Raw genomic sequence first — 9720 nt, 5'->3', positions numbered from 1 at the left:
GTTATTAATTGTTATTGTTATAATTAAAGTTGACAGATATCCAGAAATCTGTTGCATCGATGGCATAAAGGAAAACAATTCTGCTTTACATTCTGCTTTGCAGACAAAATATTTAACCAAACAAATATGCCATCGATATGACGGATATGTTTCCTAACCTGAATAGTGATCAATTAATCGGTCCACGGAGTAAAGCGATCCATTTTTATTTTGCCAGATTCGTTCATTTCGTGCAAATGTAGATGCAGAAAATTACTTACGTGTCCTCTACTATATGCCATCGATGTGACAGTTTTCCTAACCCAGTCATCAGCCACATCGTTCTTACGAGCGATAAATTTTAATAAATAATATGTTGTCTGCAAACGCTGCTGAATTTGATGACATCATGAAATTGATAGTATAGAAATTTAGCTCTTGGAACTTCAATAAAATAACTTGAAGCGTCTTCCGTAATGGCATTATATATGTCTATAAACTTATCGTAAACATCAAAAAGGTAGTACTTTAGTGACTGATACAAGTAAATTCTTTTGTTTTAGACTCCTGTGCAAAGAGCGCAAAAGTATAAGAATGAAGGAAATGTATATTTCGAAACGAAAAAATATAACGAAGCCATTGCCGAATACACTAAAGCAATCGACATTTGTCCCGAGGAGTATAAGGATGAGCTCGCGACTTATTATCAGAATAGAGCGGCTGCGTATGAGCAATTGGTAATAAGATGCTTGTAACATTCATAATAAGCTTGACATGAAAATTTGATTAATGCTAATTCGATAACACGAGCGATCTCTAACAGAGATGAGGAATTAACGAATCGCTGGATTTTTTGTTTCAGAATTAAAGTACCTGTAGATATATAAACAACACGATGGTGACAACGAGGTCAATAATAAAGTCCCGGAACCAAGGGGAGGAAGGGCAGGCAGCAGCGTCGACGAGCGAGCGCCGACGCACCGTCACGTTCGACGACGAGGTGACAATTATGTTGGAGCAGGAGGAAGCAAGTGGATCCGTGTACACCCTATCGAGCGACGAGGACGAAGTGGATGAGACCCAGGACTCTACTTTGCCGATGGACGAGGTACACCCTCTTATAAGGGCGATGAATCCCGAGGCGATCGTCGCGGACGATTTAGACCGTTTAAACTTCGAAAGCGATATAGACTCAATATTGATCTGTGCAAGGTCATTGGAACCGTTCTCTTGCAAATACGTTTGCAAAATCAACGTAGGATACACAAGGATCACAACGGTGAAAAATATAAAATTAACAAAGTATTTAGAAAATAGCCGATGTTTCGGGCCACGATTCTCTCCCATGACGATCACCTCACCCGACGAGATACGTCGAAAGGCAACATGGTACGAATTCATATTGGGCAGCGTGGACAATCGGCCATTATACGTGATGTTTTAACTCGACGAGGAGAGTAGGCTTTTCGACAGGGTCCTTGAGCGCGATAACGCCGAAAAGCCCGGACGGTTGGGTGTGGCCGTCTCAGCGTTCATAAAGTCATCGTGCGAGCTGCGAGACGACTCAACGGGGAAACAGCTACCGCCATGGCGGGACTTCCGTACCTTCTGTACAACGTGAAGCGTACCTACAGTGTGATGGAGAGAGACTTTGAAACATTTGCGGAATTGGTGACAAACGTCCTGATGGGTACCGAATTAAACAGAGATTGCGGAATGACATGCGTAAGGTGGTATCGGTGCGAACACGGATTAAGATTATCGAAAAAATCGGCGGCCAACCTGTTACGGGAAATGGCCGATACGGACCATACGCACATAAACGTCGTGCAGATCCATCGCGCGGACGTTATCAACTTTGCGGACGAAGACACCTGTCTTCTCTTGGACTTATACGGCGGCGGACAAAAGAGCCTGTCCAGCGTCTTCGAGGGTGGTGTCAAAATGGGTAGAATTAATTTCTACAAGGTTGGATATCTATCCGATTTCGGATACTTCGCCCATCACTGCACGTTGCCGCAGATGGCGAACGGAAAGTTCGTAACTTTCGTGCAGGTGTACTGGAACGCGGCCAAGATGGCACGAGGAGCGAATTCGGGTTATGTGGCAGCGTATTCAATGTTACGCGGATACGTATCCGCGGATCTGAAACGTCTGAAAGATGTCGGACACGCTACGCGGAAAAATCTAAGTGTTTTTATATAAATATATTAAGTACTAAACATGAGACTTATGCAAAGTTTCATTGAGATTAACCATTAGTTTATAAAGAATAACGAATTTTATTAATTTACCGAACAATTAATGTCTGCGTCTGAAAAGATAACTTTACAAAAATATTGTTCAACTATTAGAGTATTTATATAAAAAAATTGAGATTTTTATCATTATTTTATAATTCATTTTCATATATTTATATTAGAGTACAAATTAAAAAAATATTACTACTTATTTAAATAACTTTTGATCCAGATGGTCAATTGTTTCTATTTTTTTTGTATTATTATTAAATGAAATTCAGAATAGTCTGTAATTTTTTCAAGTAGTTCCCAACAAATATATATATCGCATTTGCCTTACAACCTCCTTAATTTAATTGAAAGAAAAAATTAACTTACCCAACCCTGCTTGCCGAGTACATCATACAGTTAAAGAAAGGTGTAAACCATATGTGAATTTGACCAAATTTTGTTCCTAATGTTCCAAACTGGTCCAGCTCTCAAAAATTAAGTTTTCAATAGTCCAGTCGGTTGAGGTTAAGTCGACGAGTTCCATCAATTTCCATCAATAATACCTGAAAATGAATTTTGTAAAAAAAGCCTCGTACATAATAATAATTAGATAATTTGCGGGAGGAATAAAATATAATATTACTTGCGTTTATTACACATAACATGCAATAGCTCCTGAGAGACTTGGGAAATTGTTCGTTGTAGATAAACAAAGATGTACGTACTCGTATAAACCATACCTGAATTTGAAAGTTCCAAATTTTGTTCCAATCTTGACGTTTTCTGGAGGATGAATTCATTAATTATTAAATACATATTTTATAAAATTTTACATTATATCAGATTTCTCTCGTCTCATTCCCCACCACACTTGCGATCTAATCATATTCTGCCATATTCACCAGTAACGCGTGCTCCTGCCCATAGGCCTATAGGCAACTCGATTTGCCGAGTATATTACACAGAGGCATGCTTTACTAGTAATGCAGCAGAACCTACACGTCAGTAAATCAGATTGCCTGTCTGCCCATTCGGGCGGATTCAATTTACCTAATAACTTAATTAATAAGGAAAAATCTAACATAGAATTCGTTAAATAAATTGAATCTAATATATTTAAATTAGAGGATAATACACGCAATTCTATAAGGAACGATGCTATTCAAATTTTAAAAAGAAATTTAGATAACAATTATAAAATCAATTCAGAGGATGTCATACTAAAAGATGGAATGATAGCGACCAAAAAATTCATAGATTTCCATCCGGAATTGTTATTTACTCGAGCTGACAAAGGGAATTCGACTGTAATAATGAATTGGAACGAGTATAAGGAAAAAATGAATGTATTATTATCGGACAAAAAACTTACATTGTAATTAACAAAGATCCAACGACCATGATGACTAATCAGACTCATAAATTTTTGACTAGGTGGAAGAACATGAAATATATTGAACAATCTGTATATCGAAATCTCAATGTTACGGATGGGAATGTACCGAGGACTTATGGGCTGCCAAAAATACATAAAGAAGGGAATCCCTTGAGATTGGTTATAAGTTGCATTAACAGTCCATTATATTCTCTCGCTAATTACCTGAAAAATATTATAGATTAAACTTAAATCTCATTAACATGTACATTAATAGTCCTTTCAGTTACAGAGAAATTAAACTTCATTCACCAAAGTACATTAAAAGTTAATGAAATTTAAGAACATTTCTAACAGTGTAACATTCCTGAAGACCTGGTAGTTAAAAGTATTGATGCGAGATGGAATTCTATCTCAATGAATACTAATATTCCTAAGAACGAGTTTCTTAAAGCCATCTCGCTAATTTTTAATTCAACATATTTTAAATTCAACAATTGTTTTTTCAAACAGATTTTTGGCATGCCCATGGGTTCTCCTTTATCAACCATCTTAGCGGATATAGTAATACAGGACCTAGAAAAAGTAATGCTCTCTAAATTAAACATTGACATTCTAATATATTGTTACGCCTATGCTCCGTCGCATGCCGTGCTGTGCTGACACAGTCAGTCCGTGGTGTCGCGTTGTCAAGACGACGTGCCGTTGTTGATGGTGAACAACTGTCAGATCTTCGGAGAGCAGTCAAGACGTACGGACGTGCTTCTCCGCCAATTACACATATAATCGATACGCTACTTCTGTACTGACGATCTCGTAATGCAGACGTTATTGAATAAATGACTTCTTATTTCCTATTCTTTAATCCTTGAGTCTCTTCATTTCCGTGGCTCGGGAGTGCGCGTTACTATCCGAGTGCAATCTCGTGCATCGGGCGCAACAATATTATAGAGAGGTGGACGATATTATTTTGGCTATTCCGAATAACAAAATTAATTATATATTAGATGCATTTAATTCCTATAATGACAGGATTAAATTCACTTGTGATCAGAACTATGATGGTTCTATAAATTTTCTTGATGTTACTGTGAAGGTAGAGGAAAGGTATATTAAAATTGACTATTACAAAAAACCGACGGACTCTGGACGTTACCTTAATTTTTATTCGAATCATCCTCTGGACGATAAAAGAGGTGTGATTATTGTACTACTTGATAGAATTATCCTTCTCTCACACCCTGAATTTCACAATAAAAATATAGAAACAATGATTAATACACTGCTAAATAATGGCTATCCGTTAGACTTAATTTTTATTACTATTAACAAAAGAATCAAATCACTATCTCGACGAAAGAATTTATATAAGAACAACGTTCAGGACTTTGACATTGATAATTCAATTAATAAATATTTTATAGTACCATACATTATAAAAACATTTCAGAAAAGTTTAAACCTATTGCTAAAAAGAATTGTTTTAAAATCGCTTACAAACCAATGAATAAACTTAATTCTATTATAAAAACAAGGAAAGACAAGCTTAACAAAATGGAACTTTGTAATGTAGTTTATAAAATCAATTGTTTGAGCTGTGAATCCTCATATGTTGGGCAAACGAAAAGAAAAGTAAGAACTAGAGTAAAAAAACATAAATCGAACACTGCCAGTTCGAGCAGTCTCCACAGTGTAGTAGCACAATATCAAGTGAATTTTGATCACAAATTTAATTCGGATAACATAGAAATTCTTGATACTGAACTCTTTTTTAATAAAAGATTAACATCGGAAATTATATTCATCAAAAAACAAACACATAGTATCAATAAACAAAATGACACGGAAAAGTTACCCGAATCATATTTTCCGTTACTTAAAATATCGTCCTCTACATAATTCTAGAACTTTCCATTACCATCTCAGTGAATGTATATAAACCGTCGAACACGTACGAAAATTAATATAACGTTTTTAACGCTGAGCACAATCACATTGACTCGAGATCCTGGATTGCTGTGTATTTTATCGACGTAGGTTAGTTTGTATAAAAAGTATTGTATATCAATCTTTTTAATCCTTTTATTCTCTTGACGTATATTGATCTTTATAATTTTTTTCTCTTGACATGGTTAATTTAGAACTATTATTCAAATTGTATTTTTTAATTAAATTACTTAATATTTTAAATATATTACAATATAAAGTATTCTTGTTAGGTTCACATAAAAGAAATTTGTGAACACGATCAATATGATTAATTTTAAGAAAATTTATATATAATTTTTAATAGAAAAATGGGAACTTTTGCGTTGCATCGAGGTTGAACAAAGAATGTTTCTATTGGCTTTGGTTCATGTATTGGGATCCGGTAGACAATTTGATTATTTGAACACGGTTGCGTCTATCATAATCAAATCTATTTAAGAGCGTTATCAAATCATCTGCTGACAACATATAGAACTTATAGTCGTTAATTTTAACTAATTAAATGCGTAATAAATTATTATGACTATTTTTATAATACTGAGGAAGGTCTAATTTAAGACCGAAACGTCTATTTTATTGTAATATTTCAAATACAAATAAATTTTCAAGCCATTCTCATCTGGCGTTCGTGGTGTATGCCTTCTTAACTATATTGTTTTAAACTTTTACCACGGTATATTCTATTTTGTTCAAAGTTACTATTTAAAGAGTAACAGTTTAATTGAATCATAACAATTTCGAAATTTAAGTTTAAACATTGTAGAATTCCCATTATAATAAATTATTCGTAAATATCAAGTAAAGGGGAGCTACCTCCTCATGGTATAAAGACAAGGGTATGCTCACTCGGTGGACGAGTTTAGAAAGCCTCTGCGCATCATCTTGCCTACGTCACATTCGTGCAATCTCGGTTACGTTCGGAGCATTTCGGCCGGCTAAAATATGGCTGTCGGGTGCCCTGATTGTTGATCCATTTATTAAATTCTAACGACAATGAGTATTTGTGCGGTAAGGGGTTGTCAAAATAATTACCGGAAAATGAAAAAAATGAAAGGCAAACCCGCGGTAAAATTTTTCAATTTCCCAAAGGACGCGGAAATTGCTGCAAAGTGGCGTGAGGTATGCAGGAATGAAGTAAATGGTAAGTCATTAATTTCATTAATGTATTAGTAATTTAATTATTTACATAATTGTAATGATTTATTTTGAAGTTGTATTTAATATTTACATTATATTTATATGCCTCGTTTCGGATGTGTGGATTTATAATATTTACATTTTATTAACTTGTAATGCAATATGTATCTCGCTTTAAACATTTGTTCCACTATTCTACAGGGAGGATATGTTCTGACCATTTTGATGCATCGTGTTACGATAAGTCTGCACAGCAGATAGCTTTACAATATTCTCCTTTAAGAGGACGAAAGTTGAAAGTAAATGCAATCCCTACAATAAACTTATTTGCGGAATCACATGTGATTGAAGGAGGAATTCAAACAACTAACTGTGCATCAACATGTGCCGAAGATGAATCCAATAAGGCAGTATCGTTGGATAGTGCTCCCAATATAGATCCATCAGCGTCTATTTCGAAATCAATGTCGGAGAATAGAATCAATATTGAAATAGAACCGTCAACGTCAACTGCCAAATCTAAACCCGTAGCATCAGAGAACGGCAATGTAATGTTAGCAACATCAACTACATCTAGCGACTACCTGACGACAATGTAAATTAGACTACTACTACTACTACTACTACTATATTAACTATTTTTATTTATTGCGTGAAATGTTTTTAGAGAAAATCTACAACTGGATTTGCCGAAAACAAAGAAAGCGCTTACAGAGTTGAAGAATTCAGAGAAACAGGAGAAAGAAAAATTAAAAGAAAATATGTACAAGGTACTTTCTCAAATATTTACGCCAGGGCAGATAAAAATACTGCTACATCCAAAAAAACTTATCGCCTGGTCTTCCGAAGATATTGCAAATGCAATGACATTAAGATGTGTCAGTCCGAAGGCTTATCGGTACTTGCGCAACGTTATGAAAATACCACTCCCTGGTCTGTCTACACTTCGAAGGTGGGCAAATAACATTGAAATAAGTCCGGGTTTGATAAGGCCTGCTTTAGATTGCATGGAAATAAAGGGAAAAAACATACCAAAACATGAAAAATTAGTTGTCTTAATGTTTGACGAAGTTTATATTAACAATAAAGTATCTATTGACAGACAAAAAGAATTAGTTGTAGGACCACATAAAAGTAGTCAATGTGCAATGGTTCGAAGTCTCTTTTCCAATTGGAAACAACCCGTGTACTATAATTATGACACGCCGATGACTAAAGACGTTTTGTTAAATATAATTACTCATTTGCATGCCATTGATTATATAGTTGTTGGCATAGTTAGCGATATGGGACCGGGTAATATGGGTTTATGGGCACAACTGGGTATCGGGATTGCACCTAAAGAGTGTTCTTTTCAACATCCTTGTGATGAAAATTTATCAATTTATGTTTTTGCAGATGCACCACAAAATAGAAAGAAAAATAATAAGAAAAAAAATGTTAAAATTTATAAACAATTAAACTGAGTTTCAATATGTAATTTCACACGACTACGATTTTCTTTCCTTCCTAAAAACCCTCTATTTTTCGGGTATTGCAATTTTATTATTTTTATACACAATATACAATAATTTACAATGTACAATTATTTTAATCGTAATATATATATTTTTATACATATTATACAATACGATAATAAAGATTATAAACACAACGATTATCGATTGACTATTTATGGTTAAATTATTAACATTTGTTTGCTAATTTATGAGTATATTTATTTGATTATTTTTCGCTATATTTACTCCGTTCACTTTATGCACGAAAAACAATTATATAAACAATTACTTAAATACTACATATTAATGCTGCTAATTTTGATTTAATTTCAAAAATATCAACTTTCAAAAAATGGGCCGCATTTAAATGTAAATTACGTCTTAATTACTAATTATTTTTTCAATATACAATTTCATTTCAGATTTCATTACAAATTAAAAATGTTATTAAGTAATTAATAATTACAAGAATGTCCCATTCTGTTGAATTTATCAACATTATTCAATTTTATTATTAACAATTATTAGTTTCCAATATTAATTTCAGTTTAGTTAATATACGTACAAACTGCGTCACACAATTTTTATACTTATTACTCATCATTCTCGTAAAATTCTTTCGCTTATCTTAATGCATTGACGCTACCATGGATTACTTTATTTTTAATCATTTAGATTTACCGCGTAACGATGACGTGGTCATGACGTCGGCAAGATGCCAATTCTCATTGGTTGGTGGGCGTTACTATGCGCGTGAGCATACCCTTGTCTTTATACCATGGTGCTATCCACGCGAAGCGACTCTCACGTTCGACTGTCACCCCCCTTCCCCTTGCTTTAGGGGGGGCACTACTTCCCCGCTTGTCAAACATTCACACATACACAATCATCTATTTATTCCTCGGTTTGTTTTGCTTTCATTTAAGCAATGGAAAGATTACTATTATGATATACTCACAACAGTCTTCTTTCTCACTTTGTATTGTCACCATGTTACTTCATGAATTTATTCATTTAACACATAATTTCCAAAATCTTATTATTTGGATGAAAAGAAAGTGATACGTACGAAAACGCAATGTCCTGTCTGTGGGAATAATATAATGTATGATTACAACGAATCATCGCTAATGCATTGAGGAAAGCATTATTACAAACGAACCGGAAAGAAAAGAAGGCAAAGAAAGACCTGCAACTTTAAAGTAAGTGTAATGCACTTATCCTGGTTTGCAAAGGCACATATAGATATAGCAACAGCTTGTCGTTTAATAGCATATTTTTTAATGATAAATTCACCACGACTACCTACAATTATTGAGGGTGGAATGTAACATAAGTCTTCAAACTGCTATAGATTGGACAAATTTCTGTCATGAGGTAAATATACACGAACAGTACAATATATTTGATTTACACAAAATTTGAATTTTATCAAATCTTACAGTTGATGACACTGTAACGATGCACCGCCATAACTGCATCGTTCCCGGCAATGCCAACTCGCCGGATG

This window comes from Trachymyrmex cornetzi, unplaced genomic scaffold (genome assembly GCF_001594075.2).
Source record: "Trachymyrmex cornetzi isolate Tcor2-1 unplaced genomic scaffold, Tcor1.1 scaffold536, whole genome shotgun sequence".
NCBI lineage: Eukaryota > Metazoa > Arthropoda > Insecta > Hymenoptera > Formicidae > Trachymyrmex > Trachymyrmex cornetzi.
This window is presented reverse-complemented; position numbering follows the sequence as displayed.